The 10207-nt window shown below is 42.1% G+C and overlaps 1 pseudogene; it reads right to left on the bottom strand.

The window, feature by feature from the left end:
• Window positions 1–1559: 1559 nt before the first annotated feature.
• On the bottom strand, window positions 1560–6779 carry LOC124652838 (annotated as a pseudogene).
• Between the last annotated feature and the right edge of the window lie 3428 nt (window positions 6780–10207).

Genomic DNA, 10207 nt, shown 5'->3' with positions numbered 1-10207 from the left:
GATGACAATACCGCCGCCTCCGTCGCCACGACAACAACACCGCCGCCTCTCTACCTCTCTGTCTCTACACCAGCGCGTTGGTGGCGGACGTGATCGACGACAAAGGCGGAGGTGGCACGGGGCTGAAGTGGAGGAGGTGGAGGGGCTGATCTGTGCGCGGCGTTTCGAAGTGCAAGGTCTTTTCTGCAATGTTCCCGCGGAGTGCTCGAGGACAGACACAAAACTTCTGTCAAGTGGACCCCTATCAACGCCAGCTCAGCTCGTACACAGGCTCTACATGCAGGAGTGACCGTAGAAAACATTTTGTGCGTATTCCGTTACCGCCACAGCGTATTTCCGATGTACGGTGACTAATTCGATCCGACGTGACAAGTTAAATTACTAACCATGTATTTAACTCCTTGCGATTTTACGGTATTTCGTCTTTGATTCAAAGGATTTTCATAGAGATTTTAGAGGATTTAAATATTTTCAAATGTTTCTATGGTGGTTGTTTAGTTTATAGGATTGAAAACGATTTTTTAAGGAATTATTTGTAGTAGGATTAATAGGAAATCTGACATCCACTCGAGCCTATTTCTTGGAATCCTTTGTTTATTCTGTGATGAAATAAAACAAACTTTGATGACATGGATTGAAATGTGCATGACATTAAGATATTGCGTTTTTCATATTCCTACATTTGTAGAATCATATGAATCAAAGAGGCATGTAGTGTGGTGCGCGTAGTGAAACATGCTTCGAATTCCAGGCTTTCAGTTTCAGACAGCTTATTATTTTGCTCAGTTTTTATTATTATAAAAATCGTTTATTAACTCAATATGTCTCATCAAGGTGACACCGTCAACCGATTCATACCCATCCTCTCCTTATTTTGGCCATTTCTAGAACAGAGAGATTCTCCTAGTGATAAACCTTCTTAGCATGTCTATCATCTACCCAAAGATACGACACATTAGGAAGATTTAGGGCTTCTTTGGTTTGCAGAATATGAAAAACAAATGGATAGAAGAAACACATGACTAGAATGTCATGATCACATGTAGAATTCTACATGAGTTTCTATATTAATTAAGTACATATCATAGTTATTATGAACACGTAGGAAAATTTTATAAGAGGTTTATCTCTTGCTAGCAATCATATGAAATTGTAGTGTAGAAAATTAGTCCATAGTAATTATTGAGGATTTATTCCTTTGAACCAAATATACTCTATAGGCAATCCTGTAGATTAAAATCCTACAAAATTTTCTTCGAAATCCTTTGAACCAAAGAGACTCATAACCTATTAAAATCACAGAACTAGATATCACATTATCATCCCATATGCATCATAAGGTATTTTCCGCACCATCTCTCACCACAGAATTGCATGGACAATTCAACCCATTTACATGAGTTTATTAATTGGAAAATGGAGATTTTACCACAGTTCCTAGATATCTGCCTCCGCTTAGGCCAACAATAGTATCCGGTGTACGGAGTTCGGACATAACTCATAACAGAAAAGGGTAATAAAATGGACAAGAATGTGGGCATTTCTCATTGTCTCGCAAAAGAATTAGGTTCGACAGTTTATACAATCGGTGGGTGCACTATCAGCTCAAATTCACAATATAAAGGAAAACCCAGGAACATCAAGCCATGAACCAATTATTAGATCCTTCCCCAATCCCCACAGTACACTATATATAACCCAGAACACGATTACTGAGGTGATCATCAAGAAAACACATCTCGCACGCCTGGGCCAAACGAATGCGACAACACATCATTCAGCAAAACCACACAGAAAATCAACGAGAACAGAAGCCAGCTGCTGAACTCGGTAAAAGGAGGGGTACTGTGAACTCATGCTGAAAAGGATGTATCGGCACTACAAAAGTCATCTGTTGTATTAGGCGCAACAGCTGATGAAGGTTGAGGTTTATGCTGAAAAAGGGGAGAGAGTGCCTTGACGGCAATGCTCATGCTAGGCCTATGATCTGATTCGTACTGCAAGCAGAGCGCTGCCACCGCTGCAAGCTGCAATCAACAGGAAAAAACCATTCAGTGTTCAAATTTGTTTCAAGTTGTTTCTTAGGTAGTGACAGTGTAAGGGTGCGTGCGTGCACAGAGAAGGGAGGGAAGAAGAGGCAGACCCTAGCAACGCCTTTTGGGGGGTACTTGCCCTTCAACCTGGGGTCAACACATTCTTTCACTCTATCCTCAGTCAAACGAGGTATTGCCTGTGTCCACAAAAAGTAGTATCAACCATTCAGAAATATGCAAATTTTGATTCAAATTCTGCCCATTTTTTCGATGATCGTTTACCTTACACTTATGTTGCAGGAGTCTAATTTCAGACTCCCAGAAGTTCAAACCGGGTAATTTTGTCGGTGTTTTAGACCCTAGATTCTTGTTGCTGTTTTCTTCGTTTTATTTAGATTTTTTACTTGAAGTTATTGTCTTTACCATTAAGTTGTACTAGTAGGCAAACAAATCGTATATTGAATACTGTAGTATTGCGATATTGTGAGATCAATTGTTAGGAACAAAATACAGAAATACTCACCCATGTAACTAGACTCTGCTGACCTCTAGGCATTGTATGATCGACTGGTTTCCTTCCTGTCAGAAGCTCTAAAAGGACAACTCCAAAGCTATATACATCACTTTTCTGGCTTTGCAGGCTAGCCATGGCATACCTGCATTGTCAATAAAGAGCACTTCGTAAATGAAGCAAGAAATAGTGTGAATTAATAATTAAATCAAACCTAGTGCAATGGCAGATCTGCATATGTAAAAATAAAGAGGAGGTGGAACTAAAGCTATTCATTCCACCATAAATATTGTTTTGAAATGATAGTCTTGTTTAGCTATTGAATGTTTTCTGAATAATACTATCATTCTATCACGACTCACGAGTGCCTAATATGAAAGAAAATAAACATGGTTTAAAAAAAATTATGGGGTGATATCTCTATGCTCGAAAGGAACTAATCTGCAAATACATATGATGTTCTCAAGTATTCAAGTTGAATAATTACTCAGGAGCATGATAGCCGAAACTTCCAAGGACACGGGTGGAGTGCAAACGAGCAGCCATGTCAGGAGACTGATTCGAAAGATTAAAATCTGCAAGTTTTGCTCTGTAGTCCTCAAATAGAAGGACATTGCTAGATCGTATGTCCCGATGGACTATCGAAGGTTGAACCTTCTCATGGAGATATTCAATCCCCTTAGCAGCATCTACAGCAATTTTGACCCGCTGCATCCAGTCAAGTACTGGGCCAGGCTGTGCACCAAGGACACCTTTCCTTCCTTGTTTGCCATTAAAAAGCAGAAACAATTTCAAATCAGACCAGTCTCCAAGATGAATTGTTTTGATTATGGTAGGTCTAATGAAAAAACATGCAATCATTTCCCAAGACATAGCAAGCGTACCATGCAAAATATCATGTAGGGAACCCATTGTAGCAAATTCATAGACCACCACATGTTGATTTCCTTCCACGCAGTAGCCAAGCATTTGCAGAAAATTTTCATGTTTCAATCTTGACACAATCGAGAGCTACAACCAAAAAAAAAAAAAAAAGAAGTTAATCATGAGTAAAGCTATCATAAGTAGCAAAAGCTTCATGTTATACCTGTGTAAGAAATTCATTATCGTGCTCAGGGTCTGATGAAGTATCAAGCTTTTTAATAGCAACAGGTTCTCCGCTGTCTAGAATAGCATAATACACTCTCCCGTTTGAACCTTCACCGATCAAAGCTTTTGACCCAAAGTTTTTGTCTTTCCTTTCAGTTCGTCAAGTGAAATTTCAGGTACTTCAATGGGAGGAGGTGCTTTTGTTGTCTCACTTTTGGAAACAAAGCCATTTTCTGTTAACCATATGTTTACATACAACTTTAGGCCCGAACAAAAAAAGCACAGCAGAAAATTATAGGATACCTAGAAACAAAGCACTTATCATAAGAAACACAAATTAAATAAAAATATTTAACACATGAAAAATTGTTAGATGGTTCAGCTGATAGGTAAGATAATCACAAAAGGTGTCAAAAACAATGTCGAGAATGTGCGACTTTGCATTACACAATACATATATTTCGCTTTGCTTGTACTATCTCTGTTAGGGATTATAAGGCCGGCACGTATACCTAGATTGTAAATTTGATCAACGTAATACACAATATATATTACAAAATATATATGATTAAAAAGTTCAAGCACTCTACTTTCTAATGATATAATTTGTGTGCCTTAAAATTCATATTATGTTAGTCAAATTGATGATCAAGGGATCCGCACCGGCCTTATAATCTCAAACGGAGGGAGTATGTCGTAACATTAAAGATCATAGATCAAAATTTTGTGCTCATGCTTAAATTGTTCTAAATCAATTGACAAAAGATGGTAAAGTGTTGCTAGTCATTTCATGGAATACCTGGGAAGGACTTGTTGGGTATTCTCCTCATGTGGGCTGTGAGGAGATGGCCTTATGAAGCCTTTTAAGCGGCTCAAACAAGTGCAAATTCCCACTACCCGTTAGGGTTATAACCAAGGAAAAAAAACGCGCTAAATGAAATAGCGTGGCATTCCAAAATACGCTATGCACGTTATAATGTGCTAATAGCACGCTATTTAACAAACTAGAGTTTCACAAAAAAAAGATAAATATAGCATGTATACGAAGGATTTTGGCAACTAAATGTTCAAATGGCAATGATCAATAAATCAAATGAAACAGTTCATATCACAATGAAAGACAAAGAATTGTTATAGCCTAACTAGTAACGTCAACAATTCAGCAACCATAGTCTAGAACTAGTGGGCTGAAAGGTTAAAATGGCTAATTGACTGCTCTATTTCTCTGCGAAAAATAGCGCTTCTATAACGCTATGAAAAATAGCATGCATAGTGCCGCTAATAGTGGGATTAGAGTCGTAGTGAGACAAATATGCATAGTGTAGTGTTCACTCTCTAAATACGCTATAGCGCCGTTAAAAAACAAAAATAGCGTACTATTTTTTTTCGTCGGTTATGACCGATGGTTATTTTGAACATTGCACATGAGGGAATGGAGAGGATAAACCTCCCATCGAGCCACCACTAGGTGGAGTGACGAAAAACCATGTTAGCCTCTATTGGAAAAGAAAACGAAGGGATAAGAAAGAGAAGAAATTGAAGAAAGAGAAGATAGTGATGATGCAACTGATGAAGGCAGTATAAGTCAAGGACATGACCAGCCATCTGATGGAGATGGTGATGAAGTTTATGATAATCCACCTAATTCCCCACCGTTGCAACAATTGGATAGAAGTGGAGGAGATCCAATACCTTCCACCAAATATCCACTACATCAATATGTGTTGATGACTGATGCAGATGAGCCCTCATGCTATGAAGTGGTAGTGTCTGATGAGCACAAGAATGAATGGTCAGAACCCATGCAGGATGAGATGAAATCCTAGTATGAGAATGACACTTTTGAGCTGGTGTCTTTTCAAAAGGGCAAGAAAGCACTGAGTGGGTGTACCTCACATCCAAGGTGTATCGCTAGATTGGTTAGACAGAATAAAGGTATTGACTTCGATGAGATATTCTCTCTGGTGGTCAAGAGGTCTTCGATCAGAGTTGTGCTTGGCATTGCTGCCCCCATACACTTGGAAATTGAACAATTTAATGCGAAGACAGTATTTGTACATGGTGACCTAGAGGAGGAGATATACATGGAGCAACCAAAATGATTCATGATTGTAGATAAGAAGCAAGTGTGCAGATTGAAGAAGAGCTTGTATGGCTTGAAGCAAGCTACTTGGAAGTGGTACAAAAAGTTCGAGTCGCTTATGATTAAGCTTGGTTAACATAAAGCACAGCCTCATCAGTGTGTCTTTATAAAGAGGTAGACGTGTCTTATTTATACGTATATGTTTTATGGATATGTTTCCTTCCGACATCAGCAACGATCCGTGAGTTAAAGTTTACGGTTCCATTAGTTCTGCCTGCTACATATTTTCAGATCGTGTTTAAGAGTGTGCTAATCTCCAATTAATAATTTACCGGTTCCCTGCAAGTCTTCCCAGCAGATATCATGCATCAAATTGTATGAAACGATTATTGCAATCTCCCTATGAGTCAACGATATCTTTTTTTCCCGAAAAAAGTAGAGATACCACAACTTTTTCAGCACACCGTGATGCCCTGGATATATGTAAGATAAAATCACCGAAAGTGTGGATGATATGATTCTGGAGAACCCAAAACGACTATGTTTAAACCAAGCAACTAAACCTCAAGTTTCCAAAAGAGTTGCAAACCCATTCCCCGGTGGCATTAAGAGCCTCAAATTCAATGGAATTGAATATAGGAAGGTTAAATTACACTAAACAGCAAAAAAAAGTCAATAGAGGATTGAGTGGTACCTTCTTTCCTCTTCCCACGCCTACATAGCTCTTTCTCATCCGGGCGGGAACGGGATTGATTTTCACGTTCATGATATTCACCATGACCTTGTGAAGGATGAAAATTTCTGCCGCAAAACCACCGGCACATGATGAAGACCTCCTTTTAGTTATTCCTATCTATATGCCTCTGATTAATCCTAAGGGAAACACAAGAATATTTTGGCATCAATGCAGATTCCTTTTTTTTATAAAGGTCAATGCAGATGTTTAGTACGAGTACTAATCTCAATCAGGACAGCCGTAGGCCATAGCCATCATGGAAACTTTCCAGTGAGAAAAACTATTGCATAAGATTGTGGGCATGCATCATCCGTGGAGCAACGATTACATGTGCTCTGGCTGGTAAACCAAGGCGAGGTTTTCATCCTGTCCTCTGCAAGTGAAGTATCCTATACCAGCAGTGAGCAGGCACAGACCCGCCGCGTGGAAGGAACTGAGGAAGCACGGAAGGGAGCCAGGGAGGAAGGTGGAGGACAGAAGGGAGGAAGCGTCACCTGAACCGGGAGGTTGGCTGGGCTGGGTGGGCACCCGCGAGATGAAGAGGAGAATAAAGCAGCGGGCGACGAGCTGGCGGAACGGATCCTCTCGTGGTGGTGGTCGTGGGTGGGAGACTCGGAGGAGAGGGGTTTAAATACTTGTTCGCTGAACGACATGGGCCAGCTGAAATGGCAACTGGTTTAATTCTACCAACCCTGTTTTGCCCAATACTAGTTTACAACAAATTGATGGCCCGGTCCATTTGACTATTCAACTCCAGGCTTAACGATATTATCCTCTCTCTGCGCAGACCTCCCACTGGTGGAAAAAGGGGCTTTGGTCGCGGTTGGCAACTGCCATTAGTCGCGGTGGCCCAACCGCGACCAAAGTAGCGCGACTAAAGGCCCCCCCCTTTAGTCGCGGTTCCTTACGAACCGCGACTAAAGGCCCATCCACGTGGGCCGCAGGCGAGCGCCAGGGCGGAGGACCTTTAGTCGCGGTTCTTCTGGCCAACCGCGACTAAAGGCCTCCGCAGGGTTTAGGGTTTAGCCCCCCCTCGCCCTAAATCTGGTTTCTTTTTAATTTGTATTATTTTATTTCTTTTGGGTTTTAATTTTGAAGGAGTTTCACATATTCTATGGTACTGTATACATACATGCATATGAATGTACAATTTCAAACAAATTTGAAATTAGAACCAAAAAGAATTCAAGAGGAATATACAATATATATTCAATATCGGATGACCATATACAATATATATTCAATATCGGATGACCATATACAATTTTGAACAAGTTAGTTACAAATTCCGGTGCACATAAAGATCTACGTCATCGTAATAGTGTTCTCCTCTAGGATCGATGACTTCCCTCGCCAACCATCCAGCTAGTTCCTCTTGAAGTGGTCGGAAGCGAGCTTCGGACTAAGCGTCTTCCGGAGGTTATTCCTCGGGATGTTGTTCTCACACGTCCGGTCCCGCTCATTGCGGTATCTCCGGATCCTCTCACAAACATAGTATCCACATAGATTGGTCCCCGGTGGCTGAGTATCCCCGATCGTCGGCACTCGCCATTTTAAAATGTAGCTCTTTTTTGAATTCACCGACCTTGGTATCTACGAACCGTCTCCAAACCCTACGAGGCAAAGAAAATTAAATAAACAAGAGAGTTATTAATTAGTTACTTGATATTAGGAAATGATGAACGAAATAGGCCGATCGATATAGAGCGCAAATGAATGAAAATAATTACTTTTGCATCATTTTTCTCATGTCGCCCCAAAGCGCCGGATCCATATTCAGAGAGTCGTGGACGAGAACGGAGGAGGTCTGAACTTTAATTACCATAAGAATCCAGTGGAACCTGCGGACACGATACATGCACGATCATGCATAACTCATCGATTAGCCACATACCATGCATGGAGTAAACAAAAGAGAATGTGCTCAAGACAGAAACACTCACCCAAAATGGTAAGGAAATAGAATATCACTTTTCTCTTGCTGTTTTCTAATAAACCGCCACGAGTCTTCCTCCACGTCGGCGGGGTGGTGTTCTAACACATATGAATTAACGATGTGTGGGTCAATGAACCCAACATCATGGATGTTCCTTATTCGCATTTCCCGCTTCTTCATTCTCGCATAATATATAGCGTACACAACAAGATAGTTAGGACAATATATATATATATATAGTGCAGGCAATGAACGAGATGGGGTAGAAATTAATAAATCACTTAAAGAACGTAGCAACTGATGATAGATTTGTCGAGCTCGCGCAGATTGAACAGCTGGAACAATTCACTCAGAGGAATTTGTACCCAGTAACGTTTGAAGTGATGCACATATTTAACTTCCGCATAGATATAGTCTTTGGCGTTTTCATGTTTTATGTAACCCTTGTACCAATTTAGCAGACCTTTCATTTGTCGAGGTAGATCCTCTTCCTGCGCAGGCTCGATGAGAGGGCCATTCTTCACATATGTAAATACTACGTCCTTCATTGGCGCCTCATCAAGGCCTAACACTGCACGAAGAGTGATACCTAAGTCGGCCGCTTGTTTTCCGGCACTTTCTACGAGTCAATCCATGTGCTGCCGCAGCTGCTATGATATCGGGGGCATCCGGACCGGCGGCTTGCACTATGAGCGGGGCGATCGATTGTTTACTTTGTTCCCCGAGCTGGGCAACTTCTTTCCCCCTTTCTAATTTTGACTCGGCCTCGTCCTTCAAGGCTTTCTTCTCCGCCAACTCTTTCCTGTTCTTGAACGCGAGTGCTTGCCTACGAAGTTCACGTAAATAGTCGTCGAGCAGATTCTTCGCGGCTTGGGACGGTGTGTTCAAAAATGACTTAGCCCATTGCTTTTCCTTGTCGAATATACTGGCTTGGGCTCGCCCTCTATTTTCTTACGGACGCTTGCCTTCCATTTCTCTAAATCAGCAGCCGCGCCCGCCTCGACTTCCTCGGCACTACTTTCCCAAGACCTCCTGGGAGAGGCTTCGATGATACCTCCGGTACCTTTGTTTTCTTAGGTACGTAAGGGTCCGGGTTAATAACCCGGGACTGCTTCGCTTCTTCGCCGGAGGTGGATTGGGGGCGGTACCGGTGTCCGGTCACCCGCCGGACGAGGACGGGGGCGGCGTCGGCCGACGTGAATGAGGTGTATTAGGTGAAGCACCACCGCCACCGTCACCGCCACCGCCACCGTCACCGCCACCGCCACCGCCACCGTCACCGCCACCGCCACCACCACCACCGTACGGGGGTGGACTTGTTGGCGCCTCGCCTGGAAACTTGATAAATTTCTTACGCCATAGAATGAGCTGGCGCTTGACATCTCCAAGTCTTTTCACCCCTTCGGGTGTAGCAATGTCAATGTCCGGGTCCTCAAACCCTTGGACTATCTCCTCCACCGTGACACGAGCATAGCCATCTTGAATGGGGTTGTTGTGGTGGAGTGCTCCAGTGGTAAAGCACTGCCGATGGCTACCTTCATGGACATGTTCCCGATAGGATAATACAGATGACATGCTTTCATCTCCTTTATATCGTCCACGGGGTAGCGAGGAGGCTCCGGTGCAGTAACTTCGACCATGTGGTGACCCTGCATACCACTGCATGTTGTAGTATGCCAGTCGTTGATATAACATTCGCGAAGTACCATTCCGCAAATATTACATCCCTCAGAGTAGTACAACAGAACATAGCAGGGTCCATAACTCATTCACATATTATTACAATCATCATACACAAGTCGTCTCGGAGCTCCTCTTG

The sequence above is a fragment of the Lolium rigidum genome, chromosome 5 (assembly GCF_022539505.1).
Source record: "Lolium rigidum isolate FL_2022 chromosome 5, APGP_CSIRO_Lrig_0.1, whole genome shotgun sequence".
Taxonomy (NCBI): domain Eukaryota; kingdom Viridiplantae; phylum Streptophyta; class Magnoliopsida; order Poales; family Poaceae; genus Lolium; species Lolium rigidum.
This window is presented reverse-complemented; position numbering and strand designations above follow the sequence as displayed.